We start from the raw sequence: 18,807 nt of genomic DNA on the forward strand, positions 1-18,807 counted from the left end.
GGAGATGACTAGAAAAAAGATTAAAAAACACTGTGAACGCCAAAAGAGAGATGTTGTAACTACCCAGTGCATCGATCCTTTTCAGCTTATCACCCTGGCATCTGTATGTATGGCTATGTACAGGTTTAAGTTCCTCCCCAAAAATACCATCGCCATTTTACCAGCCGACAAAACTAAAAAGCGTTACTCATCACCGGCCATTCAGTGGCTCATGTATGTTGCACACACTGAAAACGTTGACATTCAGCATGCTTTGAGAGGAGGTGAAAAACAAGTAGGCAGATATTTTCTAGATGGGTATGCCAGCGTTAATGGGGTGCACATAGCGTATGAATTTCAGGGGTGCTTTTACCACGGATGCCCCGTTTGCTATAACGAAAATGACACCAATAGTGTTACAAACACCAGCTATGGGCACTTGTACCACACATTCTACATTAAAAAACGTTTTCTACAGACCTGTGGCTATGTAGTACGTGTGCTGTGGGAACATGAGTGGCGTGAAATGGTAGATAAAGATTCTAAACTTCAAGCATACCTCCTTAACATGCGGTTCCCAATACCGCTAGATCCTCGTGATGCTCTTTATGGCGGTAGGACTAACGCCATAAAGCTCTATCACAAACAGGCTGTAGGGGAGGCAATACACTACTACGATTTCACGAGTCTGTATCCCTTTGTCAACAAAACAAAAACATATCCGGTAGGACACCCCAACATCATTTATGACAATTTTGGCTACATAAAAAATTACTTTGGCATTGCCAGGGTTACGGTTTATCCGGCGAGAGACTTGTTTTTTCCGGTCCTACCGGTGAAAATGAACAATAAATTAATGTTCCCCTTGTGCAACACATGCGCCGCAAAGTCCTTGACGGACGTTTGTACGCATAGCGATGAACAACGTTCTCTGACAGGTACATGGTGTACAATAGAGTTAGAGCTAGCTTTGGAAAAGGGATACAGGATCGCAGAGGTCTATGAGGTGTGGCATTTTCCCGACACAACGGACTAACTGTTTGCACCTTACTCGAGCTTCATCTCAGGGACAAGCAGGAGGCATCGGGCTATCCACGCTGGTGTACAGATTCTGGTAAGCAAAAAGAATACATTGACGCATTTCTTGAAAAAGAAGGTGTACAATTAGACCCTGCAAATATCGCTGTGAACCCTGCAAAAAGACAGATCTCTAAACTTTTCTTAAATTCGTTATGGGGAAAGTTTGCACAGCGATCTAATTTACCCTGTACCAGCATCGTGAATAACCCTGATGAGCTCTTTCGCTATGTCTTTCTCCCATACTACGAGGTTTCTGAGTTGAATTTTATTGATGATGAAACCGCATCGATCAATTGGAAATATGCAAAAAAACACCACACAATCAACAAAAACACAAACATTTTTATAGCATGTTTTACAACAGCCTATGCCAGACTAGAACTCTACTCCCTTCTGGACAGACTGCAGGAAAGGTGTCTTTATCACGACACGGATTCTGTCATTTTTGTTCATCGTGAAGGTGACTGGCTTCCTCCTTTAGGCGATTATTTGGGCGAGCTAACCAGCGAAATACCAGATAACACATACATCACAGAATTTGTATCTTCGGGTCCAAAATCGTACGGGTACAAACTGAATACAGGTAAGACTGTTTTAAAGGTTAAGGGGATCACACTAAACGTTGCTAATGCTAGGGATATTAATTTTGACAGCCTAAAGGATTTAGTTCTGGATTACATCCTAAACAGCGATCTTGAATGTCAGAAATTTATATCTGTGGTGCAACCAGTTTTTGTTAGAAATAAGCAGTTGTGGCAGATTGAGACAAGACCATTGCGCAAAACACAGCGGTGTGTATACACAAAAAGGCGTCTGCAAGACGATTTTACCACGCTACCTTTCGGGTTCTAATAACGTTATGACACCGTTACACCATTCTTTTTCAGGTGAATTAGTTGCTCTTTTTAAGAAGGTCCTGGATCCTGTTTTTGAACGGCCGCCATCACGCGATTTTACAACGAGAGCGATCGGTTTTTAATACCATGGACACACGCCTACAACACCCTTTTTCATGCATTTTAGCAGGACCGTCCAACTCTGGAAAGAGTTATTTTGTAAGAAAACTGTTAGAAAATACTGACACACATTTATCACACAAGCCCGATAATATTGTCTGGTTTTATGCTTCTTGGCAAAAACTTTATGACGATGCTTTCCACACATCAGGTTTATTGAAGGTCTGCCGCATACGTTTGTAGATGATGAGTTATTCCCATCCGACAAGGTAAATTTGACTATTGTTGATGATCTTATGGATTCCGCTAGTGAAAACTGCGAGCTTGAAAAGGCATTCACCAAGTACGTGCATCATAGAAATCTAAGTATATTGTATCTGGTGCAGAACATATTTTGTCAGGGTAAAAAGAGTAGAACGATAAATTTAAACACCAAGTAAATGGTTCTCTTTAACCTCTTAAGGACATAGGGCGTACAGGTACGCCCTTGTGCCCTGGTACTTAAGGACACAGGGCGTACATGTACGCCCTGTGTATTTTCGATCACTGCCGTGCTGCTGGCAGTGATCGGAACCCGGTGCCTGCTCAAATCATTGAGCAGGCACCTAGGCTAAATGCGCGGGGGGGTCCCGTGACCCCCCCATGTCGGCGATCGCGGCAAACCGCAGGTCAATTCAGACCTGCGGTTTGCTGCGATTTCTGAAGTTTCTGGTCCCCGCAGTCCCTGACCGCGGGGATCAGAAACTTTATATGCCAAAAAAAAAGTTTTATTCACCCCCCCCTGCACCCCCGAATGATTTTTATGGTGGCGGGAGGTGCAGGGGGAGGGTTGCGGGCGGTGTGGGCGGTGCGGGAGGCGGGCGGTGCGGCAGGCGGGATCGCGATCCCCCGCCCGCCTCCCCTTGTATAATCGTTGGCGTCTAGTGGGGATACCAGGGTGCCAGCACATTGCTGGCACCCTGGTATAAACGGCTGACATCTGCGATGCGATGTCAGCCGTTTAACCCTTTCCATACAGCGGTCCGTACGGACCGCTGTATGGAAAAGGTTAACAGCGCAGGGAGCTCCCTCCCTCTCCCATCGGGGGGCTGCTGTGCCTTTGCAGCCCCCCGATGGGGAGAGAGAGAGCCCCCAGAGAGCCCCCCGAGAGATCCCCTCCTTACCCTTCCCCGTCTGCGAAGTTCTGAGCAGTACTTAGCAGACGGGGAAGGTTCCCATGGCAACAGGACGCCTCTCAGGCGTCCTGCTGTCCATGGTGCTGAACAGATCTGTGCTGAAAGGCATAGATCTGTTCAGTGTAAGTAAAATACAGTACAGAACAATATATATTGTACTGTACTGTATTATACAGACATCAGACCCACTGGATCTTCAAGAACCAAGTGGGTCTGGGTCAAAAAAAAGTGAATAAAAGTGAAAAAAAAGTAAAAATAAAAAAAACACATTTATCACTGATAAAAAATGAAAAAAATAAAATTCCCTACACATGTTTGGTATCGCCGCGTCCGTAACGACCTGATCTATAAAACGGTCATGTTACTTTACCCGAACGGTGAACACCATAAAAATAAAAAATAAAAAACTATGATGGAATTGAAATTTTGCCCACCTTACTTCCCAAAAAAGGTAATAAAAGTGATCAAAAAAGTCGCATGTACGCCAAAATTGTAACAATCAAACCGTCATCTCATCCCGCAAAAATCATACCCTACCCAAGATAATCGCCCAAAAACTGAAAAAACTATGGCTCTTAGACTATGGAAACACTAAAACATGATTTTTTTTGTTTCAAAAATGAAATCATTGTGTAAAACTTACATAAATAAAAAAAAAAGTATACATATTAGGTATCGCCGCGTCCGTATCGCCCGGCTCTATAAAAATATCACATGATCTAACCCCTCAGATGACCACCGTAAAAAAATAAAAATAAAAACGGTGTAAAAAAAGCCATTTTTTGTCATCTTACGTCACAAAAAGTGTAATAGCAAGCAATCAAAAAGTCATATGCACCCCAAAATAGATGCCAATCAAACCGTCATCTCATCCCGCAAAAAATGAGACCCTACTTAAGATAATCGCCCAAAAACTGAAAAAACTATGGCTCTTAGACTATGGAGACACTAAAACATTTTTTTGGTTTTAAAAATGAAATCATTGTGTAAAACTTACATAAATAAAAAAAATTGTATACATATTAGGTATCTCCGCGTCCGTGACAACCTGCTCTATAAAATTACCACATGATCTAACCTGTCAGATGAATGTTGTAAATAACAAAAAAAAAAAACGGTGCCAAAAAAGCTATTTCTTGTTACCTTGCCGCACAAAAAGTGTAATATAGAGCAACCAAAAATCATATGTACCCTAAACTAGTACCAACAAAACTGCCACCCTATCCTGTAGTTTCTAAAATGGGGTCACTTTTTTGGAGTTTCTACTCTAGGGGTGCCTCAGGGGGGCTTCAAATGGGACATGGTGTCAAAAAAACCAGTCCAGCAAAATATGCCTTCCAAAAACCATATGGTGTTCCTTTCCTTCTGCGCCCTGCCGTGTGCCCGTACAGCTGTTTACGACCACATATGGGGTGTTTCTGTAAACTACAGAATTAGGGCCATAAATAATGAGTTTTGTTTGGCTGTTAACCCTTGCTTTGTAACTGGAAAAAAAATATTAAAATGGAAAATCTGCCAAAAAAGTGAAATTTTGAAATTGTATCTCTATTTTCCATTAAATCTTGTGCAACACCTAAAGGGTTAACAAAGTTTGTAAAATCAGTTTTGAATACCTTGAGGGGTGTAGTTTCTTAGATGGGGTCACTTTTATGGAGTTTATAATCTAGGGGTGCATCAGGGGGGCTTCAAATGGGACATGGTGCCAAAAAAAACAGTCCAGCAAAATCAGCCCTCCAAAAACCAAACGGCGCACCTTTCACTCTACGTCCCGCTGTGTGCCCGTACAGTAGTTTACGGCCACATATGGGGTGTTTCTGTAAACAGCAGAGTCAGGGCAATAAAGATACAGTCTTGTTTGGCTGTTAACCCTTGCTTTGTTAGTGGAAAAAATGGGTTAAAATGAAAAATTAGGCAAAAAAAATGAAATTCTCAAATTTCATCGCCATTTGCCAATAACTCTTGTGCAACACCTAAAGGGTTAACGACGTATGTAAAATCAGTTTTGAATACCTTGAGGGGTGTAGTTTCTTAGATGGGGTCACTTTTAGGGAGTTTCTCCTCTAGGGGTGCATCAGGGGGCTTCAAATGGGACATGGTGTAAATAAACCAGTCCATAAAAATCAGCCTTCCAAAAACCAAACGGCGCACCTTTCACTCTACGCCCCGCTGTGTGGCCGTACAGTAGTTTACGGCCACATATTGGGTGTTTCTGTAAATGGCAGAGTCAGGGCAATAAAGATACAGTCTTGTTTGGCTGTTAACCCTTGGTTTGTTAGTGGAAAAAATGGGTTAAAATGAAAAATTAGACAAAAAAATGAAATTCTCAAATTTCCTCCCTATTTGCCAATAACTCTTGTGCAACACCTAAAGGGTTAACAACGTATGCAAAATCAGTTTTGAATACCTTGAGGGGTGTAGTTTCTTAGATGGGGTCATTTTTGGGTGGTTTCTATTATGTAAGCCTCGCAAAGTGACTTGAGACCTGAACTGGTCCCTAGAAATTGAGTTTTTGTAAATTTCGGAAAAATTTCAAGATTTGCTTCTAAACTTCTAAGCCTTATAACATCCCCAAAAAATAAAATATCATTCCCAAAACAATTCAAACATGAAGTAGACATATGGGGAATGTAAAGTCATCACAATTTTTGGGGGTATTACTATGTATTACAGAAGTAGAGAAACTGAAACTTTGAAATTTGCAAATTTTTTTCAAATTTTTGTTAAATTAGGTATTTTTTGGTGCAAAAAAAATTTTTTTTTTAACTCCATTTTACCAGTGTCATGAAGTACAATATGTGACGAAAAAACAATCTCAGAATGGCCTGGATAAGTCAAACCGTTTTAAAGTTATCAGCACTTAAAAGGACTCTGGTCAGATTTTCAAAAAATGGCCTGGTCCTAAGGTGTAAAAAGGCTGTGTCCTTAAGGGGTTAATAATCCGCGTGATAAATTGCAAATTCTAACATTAGCGAGACAAATGTATCCTGGGAAAACACACTTCTTCTTGGATGCTTTTGAGGACGCTACGCGGGATCCTTATGGACACCTGCTAGTAGATTTAAGGGCTACTACACCAGAGCAACTTCGTTTAAGGTCGGGGTTCTTACCGCCCGCATTGCCGGCTGTGTATATCCAGAAGAGAAATAGTTTAAAAAAGTGAGATTTAGAAGGTTACGCGCATTCTAGGCTTTTTACACAGCAGCGACAAGATGTCGGAGAGATTACGCCGTAATTGGGCTCTCTTAAAAACACTTGTAAAAGCGACACCATCTGTCCGAAAATCTATTTTGCGCCATGCGAACGCTGATTTAATAGCCGCCATAGGGGAAATCGCCTTAAACATACTAAAAGGACGAATTCCGCTAAAGGAACGTCAGAAAAAGATACTAAAGAAGTGGCATAAGGCTATAAGGCGGATGTGTGATAAAACAATCCCCATAATGAAAAAGAAGCGCTTAGTGAATCAGACAGGTGGTTTCATAGGGCCGCTATTGGGGTTTGCAATTCCGTTAATAACGAGTTTGCTTTTTAACAAATAATGGATCATGCGGAGAAAATGTACTTGGTTCCAAAACACGAGCTCAAGAGGGTGAGTCAGGTCTTTACACCGCCGCCCGGTGTAAGGCAGAGCGTGATACAACGCTTGGATGATGAAATTAACGATATTTTACACAGCTCTGGATTGCCGGATGATGTGAAAATTAAAAGATACACTGATATAATGCAAAGATACTTGGTTCTAGCCAAACAGGAGACTAAAGAGCTAGCGACTTTAAACCTTGTTAACCAATCTGATCCTGATCATCAACAACTGCCAAATACAACCGCTAATAAATACGATTCTGTCCTTGAAATTGTAACACATGTCAACCCCTGTTTTAAGAAAAATGCAGAACTTTTGTTAAGCAGGTTGAAGCAGATACCAGTGTTACAACGTGGAATGATAAAGGTGAATTTATTTATAAGGGTGATGTTATTCCTGGTTCTAACATGATGGATCTTGTGCGCAATGCAACGCAAAACCACAGACTGTCAAAAAACAAAAACCCGCCAGGCTGGGTTGCATTTATGCATGCCATTGCCGACATAAATATGCCGTCTACTGTTGTGGGTAATTCATCTACTAGAGAGATTCTGGACGGTTTAAAAACGAAGATGAATGAGTCACCTGTAAGTGCCACACCTAGTCGCACACTCCTGACCGACCCCTCCACACCTATGGGTATAAGACAGGGTAGTCTGCTACCTAAAAGAAGGACATCGCCAATGTTACAATCTTCTTGGTTAAGCTTGTGAATACGGATTATGTGTAGATATTATTAATGTAATGTATATTGTAACCCTGCTAGACGTATTTTTGTGTGAATACTGATTATGTGTAGATATTATTAATGTAATGTATATTGTAACACACTGGCCGTATTTTTGTATTTATATATGTGTTATAACATTGCCGGTTTTCTGCAAGTTGTTTATCTGCTCAATAAAGTTTTTAAAACTTTTATTTTGTTTGTACTCAATTCGCTTACTGTCAATAAGGGGGCTCGCTGTGCGGGCCTCTAGATCTACCATAATATCATCAAATACATGAGACCCCCACTGCCATGAGATGGCAATATTTGTTGTAAAAGTCTGTTAGAGCTTACTCCTGACCCCAGAGACCCCTGAGGCATGTTCAGACACGAATCTACCATAATGATATCAAATACATGAGACCCCGGCCATGAGAGGAGGACGCAATCTACCATAATGATATCAAATACATGAGCCCCTTGCCCTGAGAGGAGGATGCTATCTACCATAATGATATCAAATACATGAGATTCCAGCCCTGAGCATAATAATATAATGTGACATGCCCAGGCATGCATTATTCAGATTAGGGAGGGAGGAGGCGCTTGGGAGCGAGGAGGGGAAGGGGTGGGGGCGTGGGGACCTGTCAAGAGGACGAAAGGGGCGTGTTGATGAAAGGGGTTTTAGTAGACAATGAAAAGGGGCGTGGTACCTGTCACTTTGACGAAAGGGGATTTGGCAGACAATGAAAAGGGGCGTGGTACCTGTCACTATTTTGACAAATAATATAGAAGCTTCACTACTTACCACCAAATGAAATCTCTATTAGTGAGAAGAAAAGGAGGTAAAATTAATTTTTGGGTACATAGGATTTTTTGATCATTCATTATTACACTTTATGGGGCAAGGTGACCAAAAAATTGCCTGTTTTGGAACAGTATTATATATATTTTTTTACAGCGTTTATCTGAGGGGTTAGGTCATGTGACAATTTTATAGAGAAGATCGTTACGGACGTGGAAATACCTAATATGTATACTTTTTCTTATTTATTAAAGTTTTACACAATAATAGCATTTCTGAAACCAAAAAAATTATGTTTTAGTGTCTCCATAGTCTGAGAGCCATAGCTTTTTAATTTTTTGGGCGATTGTCTTAAATAGGGTATAATTTTTTGCAGGATGAGGTGACGGTTTGATTGGTACTATTTTGGAGGTCATAAGCCTTTTTGATCGCTTGCTGTTGCACTTTTTGTGATGTAAGGTGACAAAAATGGATTTTTTGGCACCGTTTTTTTTTTTCTTTTTACGGTGCTCACCTGAGGGGTTAGGTCATGTGATATTTTTATCGAGCAGGTTATTACGGATGCGGCAATACCTAATATGTATACTTTTTACATTTATTTCACTTTAACGCAATAATAGCATTTTTTAAACAAAAAAAATGATGTTTTAATGTGTCCATATTCTGAGTGCTATAGTTTTTTTTAATTTTTTTGGGTGATTTTCTTATGTAGGGGCTCATTTTTTGCGAAATGAGGTGACGTTTTTATTGGTACCATTTTGTGGGACATACGCCTTTTTGATCACTTGGTGTTGCACTTTTTGTGATGTAAGTTGACAAAAATGTATTTTTTGACACAGTTTTTATTTAAAAATTTTTTATGGTGTTTAACAGACGGGGTCTATCATGTGATATATTTATAGAGACGGTCGTTACGGACGCGGTGATACCTAATATGTGTATTTTTTTTCATTTTTTATAGGAAAAGGCAATACATTTTTTTAATTTTACATTTTTATTTATTTATTTATTTATTTTTACTTTTATTATTTTCACTTTTTTTTTATCAAGTCCCTCTTGGATCTTGAAGATCCAGTGGGGCTGATGGCTGTACTATACTTTGCAATGCTTTTGCATTGCAAAGTATAATACTATCAGATGCCCTTTAGGTGGCAACACTGGATGCTTTTGCAAAGCGTCCGGTTGCCATGGCAACCATTCGGGCAGCGGGGCAGCCCCGATGGTGGAGAGAGGGAGCCCCCTCCCTCTATTAACCCAATGGATGCCGCTTCCGCGGCATCTATGGGGTTACAGCAGAGTGTCAGCATAGAGCTGACACTCTCTGCTAATGGCGGCGGCTCAGGAATTGAGCCGCCGCCATCAAACACAGCAGGGGGACCGCATCGGAGACAGGGGGCAGCGCTGGAAAGGGGGGGGGTACGGCCAGCATTGAGGGAGGCAGCACAAATGAGGGCAGGAGGAATGTATGGGGCGGGGAGGGGGCAGACCGCATCAGGGCAGGCTGCATGAATATGGAGATGAGTGGGGGAAACTGCTTCAGGGGCAGGCGGACACAAGGGGGGCTTGGAGGCGCACATGAAGGGGGCACAGATCGGAGGGCGCGAGGACACTACCTGATTTCAGACTCTGATCTGCAGAGCGCAGATCAGAGCCTGAAACCGTCATTTTTTCACTGCCGAGATCCGATTGGTTAGTCTGCATAGACTAACCAATCGGATCAATTGCCAGCAAGGGGCCACTCTGGTCCCTTGCCGGCATTACTGAACTGTATGCTGTCCGTGACAGCAGCATGAAGAGGGCATTGGCTATTTGTTCAGTCCCACTAGCTTAACCATCACCTTACCCCCAACCCCTCACCCTAACCCATGGAAATAAACACACCACACCACTGCTTGGATTTAATCGGCCACAGCAGCAGTTTATTGAATAAATACAAAATATATAACATAAGTTAACCAATGACGAGGGAGGTCCTAGAAGCCCCAATAACTTCATAAACGCTGGAACACCTGCGTTTCCATCTTGCCCCCAGCCGTTGAACCCAGCTCGGAGGCAGCAACTGATGGACGCGTAATTAGTTCCTACCAGCTCCTCAATGAGAGTCCAGCCCCTCCCGCGGGGCCCTCCCCTCCTCAGGTACCACCATATTCCTCCACTTCAAGGACCTCCCCCGCCTCCACGACTGCCGCGACACATAAAACACCAACACTCCCCTACTTCCACTTCCAATAGGGTCGGGTGGGTGGGCGTTTCAGTCCCCTGGCCGCACTGCTCTCACTTCCGCCTTCTTCCTCCGTCTCCGCTCTGGCCACGCCCCCCACCGCCCTGGCAACTCGCGCCTCTCCTCCGATCCCGCCCCCCACTCACATTTTACCCTTTCCTCACCTGTCCTTCACCGCCAAGCCCCTTAATACACGTCCTCCCCCACCGCTGCGCTCCAGTCCGGCCTGACTTGAAGAGGGCATTGGCTATTTGTTCAGTCCCACTAGCTTAACCATCACCTTACCCCCAACCCCTCACCCTAACCCATGTAAATAAACACACCACACCACTGCTTGGATTTAATCGGCCACAGCAGCCGTTTATTGAATAAATACAAAATATAAAACATAAGTTAACCAATGACGAGGGAGGTCCTAGAAGCCCCAATAACTTCATAAACGCTGGAACACCTGCGTCTCCATCTTGCCCCCAGCCGTTGAACCCAGCTCGGAGGCAGCAACTGATGGACGCGTAATTAGTTCCTACCAGCTCCTCAATGAGAGTCCAGCCCCTCCCGCGGGGCCCTCCCATCCTCAGGTACCACCATATTCCTCCACTTCAAGGACCTCCCCCGCCTCCAAGAACGCGCAGCTTGACCACCTCAACCCTGCGCGTCCCTCCACATACGCAAAGCAATTTCAACCCCACTCTGGAGCCCCAGAGCCCACAAATCCGTACCTACCGCATTCAGGTGCACTCCATCTGCTCTCCAAAATGCACCCTCACCCTTCTCCAATACCTCATGCCGCACCACCACACCGCCATTCCTCGCCATAAACCGGCCCACTGCTCTATTTACCTTAATCCGAGCCTTATTAAGGCTCTCCACTGACCTCGCACCCCTCCACGCCTTCCGCGGAACAATGTCAGACCAAACTGTGATCATCCCCGGAAACAACGCCCAGATCCTGAGCAAGTCAAACTTGACGTCACGAACCAGTTCCCTAAAAGGACGCTTGCCCAAATCATTCCCCCCCACATGCAAAACTAACACATCCGGAGGACGATCCAACCGAACGAAATGATGCACCTCCCGCAACACTCCGCCCCACAACATACCTCTCACACCTAACCACCTGACCGTAGCCAACTCCGGACTAATACCCAACTGTCGCCCGCTCGGCCTCACATCCGCTCTGATCGCACCCCAGAACAAATAGGAGTGCCCCAAAATCCACACCAAAGCCGCCACCGTCCGACCTGTGAACACAAAAGAACAAAATTAAGACCCACCTACCACCCACCGTACATCTACAACAATGCAGGCCGCACATATGATTTAAAACGCACCGACTCCCAACGCCCAATCTTCCTAATCACCTCCTCACTGGCGCCCAACCTGGCTGCCTCAGTTGCTGCCCCAATTCTGAACGAATGACCAGAATAATCCTTGACCGTCACATCCAAGAACTTTAAACATTTTTTAAAGACCGCCAGAAACTGAAACCTAGACAAAAAGGAACCATCCTCATGCCTAAGAAAAGGAACCTCGTTACGCTGCAGACCCGTACCATAAGACCCTGCACACCGCACCGGACACATACTACACCCTGGTACCGGAAACAACGTAAAAGGCTGCCCCCTGCCCTCCTGATCCGTCTTTGACCTACGAATCCGGACATACAACCTATCCCCCGCTAACTCAACATCCTCACTCCTAAGCCCCCCCACTCTACTAACACTGTCACACACCAACTCCCCCAAGCGGAAAGCACCGAAAAACGCCAAAGCAAAAGCAGCCTTAAACAGCACCAACTCCCATCCAGAGCTACAAACACAACTCAACTTATCACCCATTTGCACCAACAACTCAAAAGACACCGGCCTCCGACAGTCCGGCACCCTGCCTGCCCCCCTACGCCACCCCTTCAAAACCTGCCGCACCAAAAAACTCTTAGTCAAATCCGGTAACCCCCGCAACTTAAAACCAAACGCTACACCCGCAATAAAATGATTCACCTTTGACACCGACCACCCCTCGCTCTTCAACTGCCCCAGCAACATCAACAACCTCACATCCCCATCCCCAACACCAGCACCCCAGGTTCCATTCCAAGTTTCCCAGGTCGTCCACGCCTTACCATACTCCCTCCAAGTACCCGGGCTCAACGAATCCCTCAACATCCCCATCACTTCTCCTCCAGGATCCCCCACAGCCACGGCGGACACTCCAGACCCTCCACCTCCTCTTCTGGCGCTAGAAGCCGGAACCGCTCCCACTGTAAACGAGAAAGAGAATCCGCCACCGAATTAGACACTCCAGCCACATGTTCGGCCACCAACCACATATTAATCGACAAACATCGCAATACCAGAAACTGTAACAGCCTAACCACCGGCGGAGAAGATGCGGACAAACTGTTAATAGCCTGAACCACCCCCAAATTGTCACAATGAAAACGCACCTTCCTGTTTTCAAATTTCTCACCCCACAACACCACCGCCATCACAATGGGAAAAAGTTCTAACAAATCCATGTTCCTCACCCACCCACGACTTACCCACGAATCCGGCCACACGCCCGCACACCATTGTCCCTGGCAATAGGCCCCAAAACCCACTCCCCCCGACGCATCAGTATATAACTCAAACTCCACACTATCACACAACTCCGCCATCACCAAAGACCTGCCATTGTACTGACCCAAAAACTCCGCCCACACCCTCAAATCCCCTTTTAACTCCTTACGTAACCTGATAAAATGATACGGCGCTGACACCCCTGCCGTAGCCGCGGCCAACCGTCTACAAAAAATTCTACCCATTGGCATAATTTGACAAGCAAAATTTAATTTACCTAACAATGACTGCAAATCCCGCAACCTAATCTTCTCCCTACCTATGGCCCTATCAATCTCCTGACGCAAATCCACCAACTTATCCTGGGGAAGCCTGCACTCCATCCGCTCCGTATCTATAACAATCCCCAAAAAACACAACTCTGTTACCGGCCCCAACGTCTTCTCCCGCGCCAACGGCACCCCAAAACGCGCAAAAACCGACTGCACCGTGTGCAGCAACAAAGAACAAACCCGCGAATTCGCCGGCCCTAAACACAAAAAATCGTCTAAATAATGGATAACGGATGAACAACCTGAAACTTCCACCACTACCCATTCTAAAAGCGAGCTAAAGGTCTCAAAATATGCACACGAAAGAGAGCACCCCATTGGCAAGCAACTATCCACAAAATATTCCCCATCCCAAAAACAACCCAACAAACCCATGCTCTCCACGTGTACCGGAAGCAAACGAAACGCCGCCTCCACATCAACCTTAGCCATCAACGTCCCCTGCCCCAACCGCCTCACCCATTTTACAGCCGCATCAAAGGAGGTATATACCACCGAACAAAGTTCAGGATCTATGCCATCATTGACCGACGCCCCTTTTGGATAAGACAAATGATAAATGAGCCGAAACTTGTTCGGCTCCTTCTTTGGCACCACACCTAGCGGAGACACCCTCAAACCCATACTCGGCGGCTCCTTGAATGGACCCGCCATCCGCCCCAACTCCACCTCCTTCCTCAACTTCTCCGCCACTACTCCTGCGTGAACAAGCGCAGACCTAAGATTCTTAGGAACCATAGGCCCTGCCGTAACAACCGATGGAATACGAAAACCAAACCTAAAACCATCCCCCAACAAACCGGCCGCAACCCGATCCGGATATCTATCTAGGAACACCTGCATCTCTTCCACCCGCACCGGCGTCCGTCCCTTTTCCAGCACCATCACCCCCCCTATTCCTTCCCCCTTTGAAGCAACGGTTAGCTCCATGGGCTCCCCCACACCCCGTGCACTCGTGCTTAAATTTGCACTTGGCCCCAAATCTGCAATTTCCTTCATTAAAAAGGAAGCACAACCCTTTTGCCGATGCCGCTGCCAAAGCCCCCGGGGATGACCCCCCGGACTCCCCACGAAAGGACTGCCCAGCCCTAGGAGGCGCCGTCACCCTCAACCACAACCCAATATCCTTATGATCCCACCGGATATCAGGTCTCACCGCCTTACGCTGCCGGAACTGCTCGTCATAACGAAGCCAACCCACACCACCATAGACCCTATAAGCTTCCCCAATAGCGTCCTGGTAGCAAAACAGCGCCGAACAGCATTCCGGAGCCCTTTCCCCAATGACACTTGCTAATATGGCAAACGCCTGTAGCCAATTAGCAAAGGTACGTGGGATCAATCGATGCCGACGCTTATCCTCATCCTCCTTTTTCCCCTCATCCTTCTTACCCCTATCCAGGTTAAACCTTTCCAATGGGAGCAGCGAGAATATCTCCACGTACTCTCCCTTCCAGATCTTTTCCCTCACTTCCTGCTTCAAATGAGCCCCCAGCGGCCCCTCAAAGCACACGTACACCTCACCGCGAGCCCTATCATCCAACCTCTGCACCTCCTCCTCACCCCCCGCCTGCATCTCCACTGACACCGACCCAGCCGTAACCACCTGCGTCCCTGTCCCTGACCCCGGCACCACTCCCCACTCCGGCAACGGAGACCCAGCGCCAGCCCCCATACCCGACAACCATCCCGCCAATCCCCCCAAAAACTGCCCCAAACCCTTATTAAAATCACCCATGGTCCCCCCTCCACCAACAGGGGACACCCTGCCCTAACATGGAGCCCCAAGCAATCTCACCAGGCACCACGGGCGCTGTGACTCCCGCTGCCGTAGATCTTGATTCCCGCCGCACAGACACTTCACCGTCATAGCTCCTGGACGTCGACGGCTGTTCCTCCTGGACCACCTGCACGACCCTCTGCACCACGCTGGCCGGACACCGGGACGAGGCCGCGGCACCCACCACTGCAAGGGGACCTTCTTCTAAGCTGCTCAAATCTTCTCTGGACCTGCACTGGTATGCGTCTCCCGCCAGTGCAGCCCGAGGAGCCCGGATGTCAGCCATAAGCCGAGTGGACCGCCCGCTAAAGGAGGGACTGGGACGTTCCACCGTTCCTGGTCCCAAATCCAGTTGAACAGCCGCAGGAAGCGGGGGAAGGGGCGTCCCGCTCCTCTCAGGGCCCCGCCGTGTAATGGGATTCCTCCCACGGCGAGAGCGGCTCGCAGAAAGCTGAGCGGCCGCTCTCCGCCGCTGAGGGTCCACAGGGGGGCTCCCTACTCGGCGCCGGGCCCGGGGGGTGACTTCAGGGCTTAGGCGTGCGGTGGAATTCTCCGCCGCGGCCGGGCAGCCCTTACAATGGGGGTAGCCACAGGAGCAGGTGAAACTATGCATGCACCAACCTGCTCCTGCAGCCAGCCAGGCCCCCGCACCTCCGCTTCTCTCCTCAACCGCTCCAACATCTCCTCCACCGTCATCACAGGAGCCGACATGATCCCGTCCGTCCGTTTCAGTCCCCTGGCCACACTGCTCTCACTTCCGCCTTCTTCCTCCGTCTCCGCTCTGGCCACGCCCCCCGACGCCCTGGCAACTCGCGCCTCTCCTCCGATCCCGCCCCCACTCACATTTTACCCTTTCCTCACCTGTCCTTCACCGCCAAGCCCCTTCATGCACGTCCTCCCCCACCGCTGCGCTCCAGTCAGGGCCTGACTGGACAGGGGCAGAAGCTTTGCAGCACTTGGATTAAAGAGCTGACTTGACGTTTATACACGTGGTAGCTGCACGGGGCATGTGCAAATATCAATTATATAAACGGATTGCAGTCGGGAAGGGGTTAAGCATGACTTAATATTGAAATGTAATATCACAAAAAAAACTCTGGTCGTATTAACAAAAACACTATTTTAAAAGTCACATTTTGCAGGGTTGAGAACTGCACTTCAGGGCGTAGACTAGGAGCAACTATTAACACATAATGACACTAATGCTAAATGGGAGTGCTTTAAATCTACTTTGGATAAGTATATTGTTAAATACATTCCTACAGGAAACAAGTAAAATTAAACCCCACATGCCTTGCAAATAGTGTAAAAAAAAGGCAATAAATGACAAAAAGAGGGCCCTTACAAATCTGAAGGATCGGCTGCAATTGTAGAATAAATTAAAATAAATACATTATAAAAGGTAAATACATTATGTAAAGGCATAATAAAATAAGCTAAAATGCACAATGAAATATAGGTGGTCAAAGAAAGTAAAACCAACCCCAAAACATTTTTCAAATACAAAAATGCCCAAAAAAAAACAAGGACAGAACATGTAAGGCCTCTAAATGATGGTAATGTGGTGTTGGTCAGTGGGGATCAAGAGAAGGCATATCTCCTAAATAGTTTTTTTTTAGCTGTGTATATACAAAAGAAGAAAGTGCATCACATGAGGGTGGTGCCAGTGATGTAAATATCTCAAATACCATAGTTACCTGGCTGAATGTACAAAAAAAAAAATTAACAAGGCCGCAGGTCCATATGGATTACACCCTAGAGTTCTAAATGAACTCAGTTTAGTTATTGCTTTGCCTTTGTTCATAATATTTACAGATTATTTAACCGTACATGTATGGCGCTGGTGGACGTTACTTAAGGACCAGCGCCATACATGTACGGTGGGCTGATCGGGCGGGTGCAGGAGCTGCGCTCGCCCGATCAGCGGCAGGGGTCCGGCAGTCACTGAATGGCTTGGATAAGTAAAAGTGTTTTTAAGTTATCACCACATAAAGTGACATGCCAGATTTGCAAAAAATGGCCTGGTCCTTAAGATGAAAAATGGCAGGGTCCTGAACGGGTTAATGTCAGGCATTGTACCAAGGGACTGGTGCCCATTTTCAAAAAGGGTGTTAGGTCTTCACCAGGAAAATATAGACCAGTAAGCTTAACATCAATTGTAGGAAAAATGTTTGAGGGCCTTCTAAAGAACTACATACAGGATTATGTAAATAATATAATAAGCTATAAAACCTATATGGTTTTACTAAGGACAGAAGTTGTCAAACTAACATGATTTGTTTTTAAGAGGAGGTGAGTAGATGCTTGGACAGAATGAATCCTGTAGATATTTTGTTTTTGGACTTTGCAAAACCATTTGATCCTGTACTAAAGGGATGCCTAATGGGTAAATTGAGGTCTCTTGGTTTAGAAAATATAATTTGTAATTGGATTGAAAATTGCCTTTGCGATCGTATCCAAAGAGTTGTGATCAATGATTCCTACTCTGAATGGTCCCCGGTTATAAGTGATATACTCCAAGGTTTTGTGATGGGTCTGCTATGATTTAACATATTCATTAAGGACATAGAAGATGGGATTAATAGTGCTATTTCTATTTTTGCAGATGACAGTACAATCTATGGAAGATGTTAACAAGTTACAAGCTGACTTGGACAAACTTACTGTTTGGGCCTCCACTTGGCAAATGAGGTTAAATTTAGATAAATGTAAAGTTATGCACTTGGGGGCTAATATCTGCATGAAGCATTCGTTCTCGGGGGAGTAAAACTGGGAGAATCACATGTTGAAAAGGATCTGGGTGTATTAGTAGATCATAAACTAAATAACAGCATGCAATGCATATCAGCTGCCTCTATGGCCAATAGAATTTTGTATTTTATTAAAAGAGGTATGGACTCGCGGGACATGGATGTAATATTACCACTATACAAGGCATTGGCGCGGCCTCACCTAGAATACGCAGTTCAGTTCTTGGCACCAGTTCATAAAAAGTGAGTTTGAAAAAGTGCAAAGGAGAGCAACTACACTCAAGCCTGAAAGACCTTAGCTAAGAGCAAAGATTAAAATAACTAAATTTGTTTAGTCTTGAAAAAAGTGGTCTATGTAAAAACAGACTATACAAAAAATATCAAGAGAAGCTATTCTGTGTCAAACCCCCTCAAAAAACAAGGGGCCACTCTGTACACCTAGAGGAAAATATGTGATAAGAGGGGACAAGCATTCTTTACAGTAAGAAAGATATTCGGTATGTATAGAAATCATGTTCTACACACCCTTTCCCTTTGGCTCAACCATTTCTTAAATGGAAGATGGAAGTTAATCCAGTGATTTGTTTTGATTGTCATATCTGGAGTTGGGAAGGATTTATTTTCCTTATTATGTTTTTTTTTTTGTTGTCTTCCCCCTGGATCAATATAGCAGGATTACAGATTGGACTCGATGGACTTTTGTCTTTTTCCAACCTTAACAACTATGTAACTGTCCATTCTATTTATGTAGAAACTGAAGTTCTTTTGGTCTGATAGCTAAGTCTATCTTACATTTGTATTCTAAGGCCTTGCACACATGGCCCCCATATCTGCGTTTGGTGTTTCTGTGTATTATGGAGATACTCGTGCACCTAT

The 18,807-nt window shown here is 45.4% G+C and overlaps 1 protein-coding gene across 1 annotated transcript in view; it reads right to left on the reverse strand.

Annotated features, from left to right (window-relative positions):
* Positions 1-18,807, reverse strand: part of DDR2 (discoidin domain receptor tyrosine kinase 2) — a 1,651,236-nt gene that overhangs the window by 925,013 nt on the left and 707,416 nt on the right. The window lies entirely within an intron of this gene.

Source organism: Bufo bufo, chromosome 9, assembly GCF_905171765.1.
Source record: "Bufo bufo chromosome 9, aBufBuf1.1, whole genome shotgun sequence".
Lineage (NCBI taxonomy): Eukaryota > Metazoa > Chordata > Amphibia > Anura > Bufonidae > Bufo > Bufo bufo.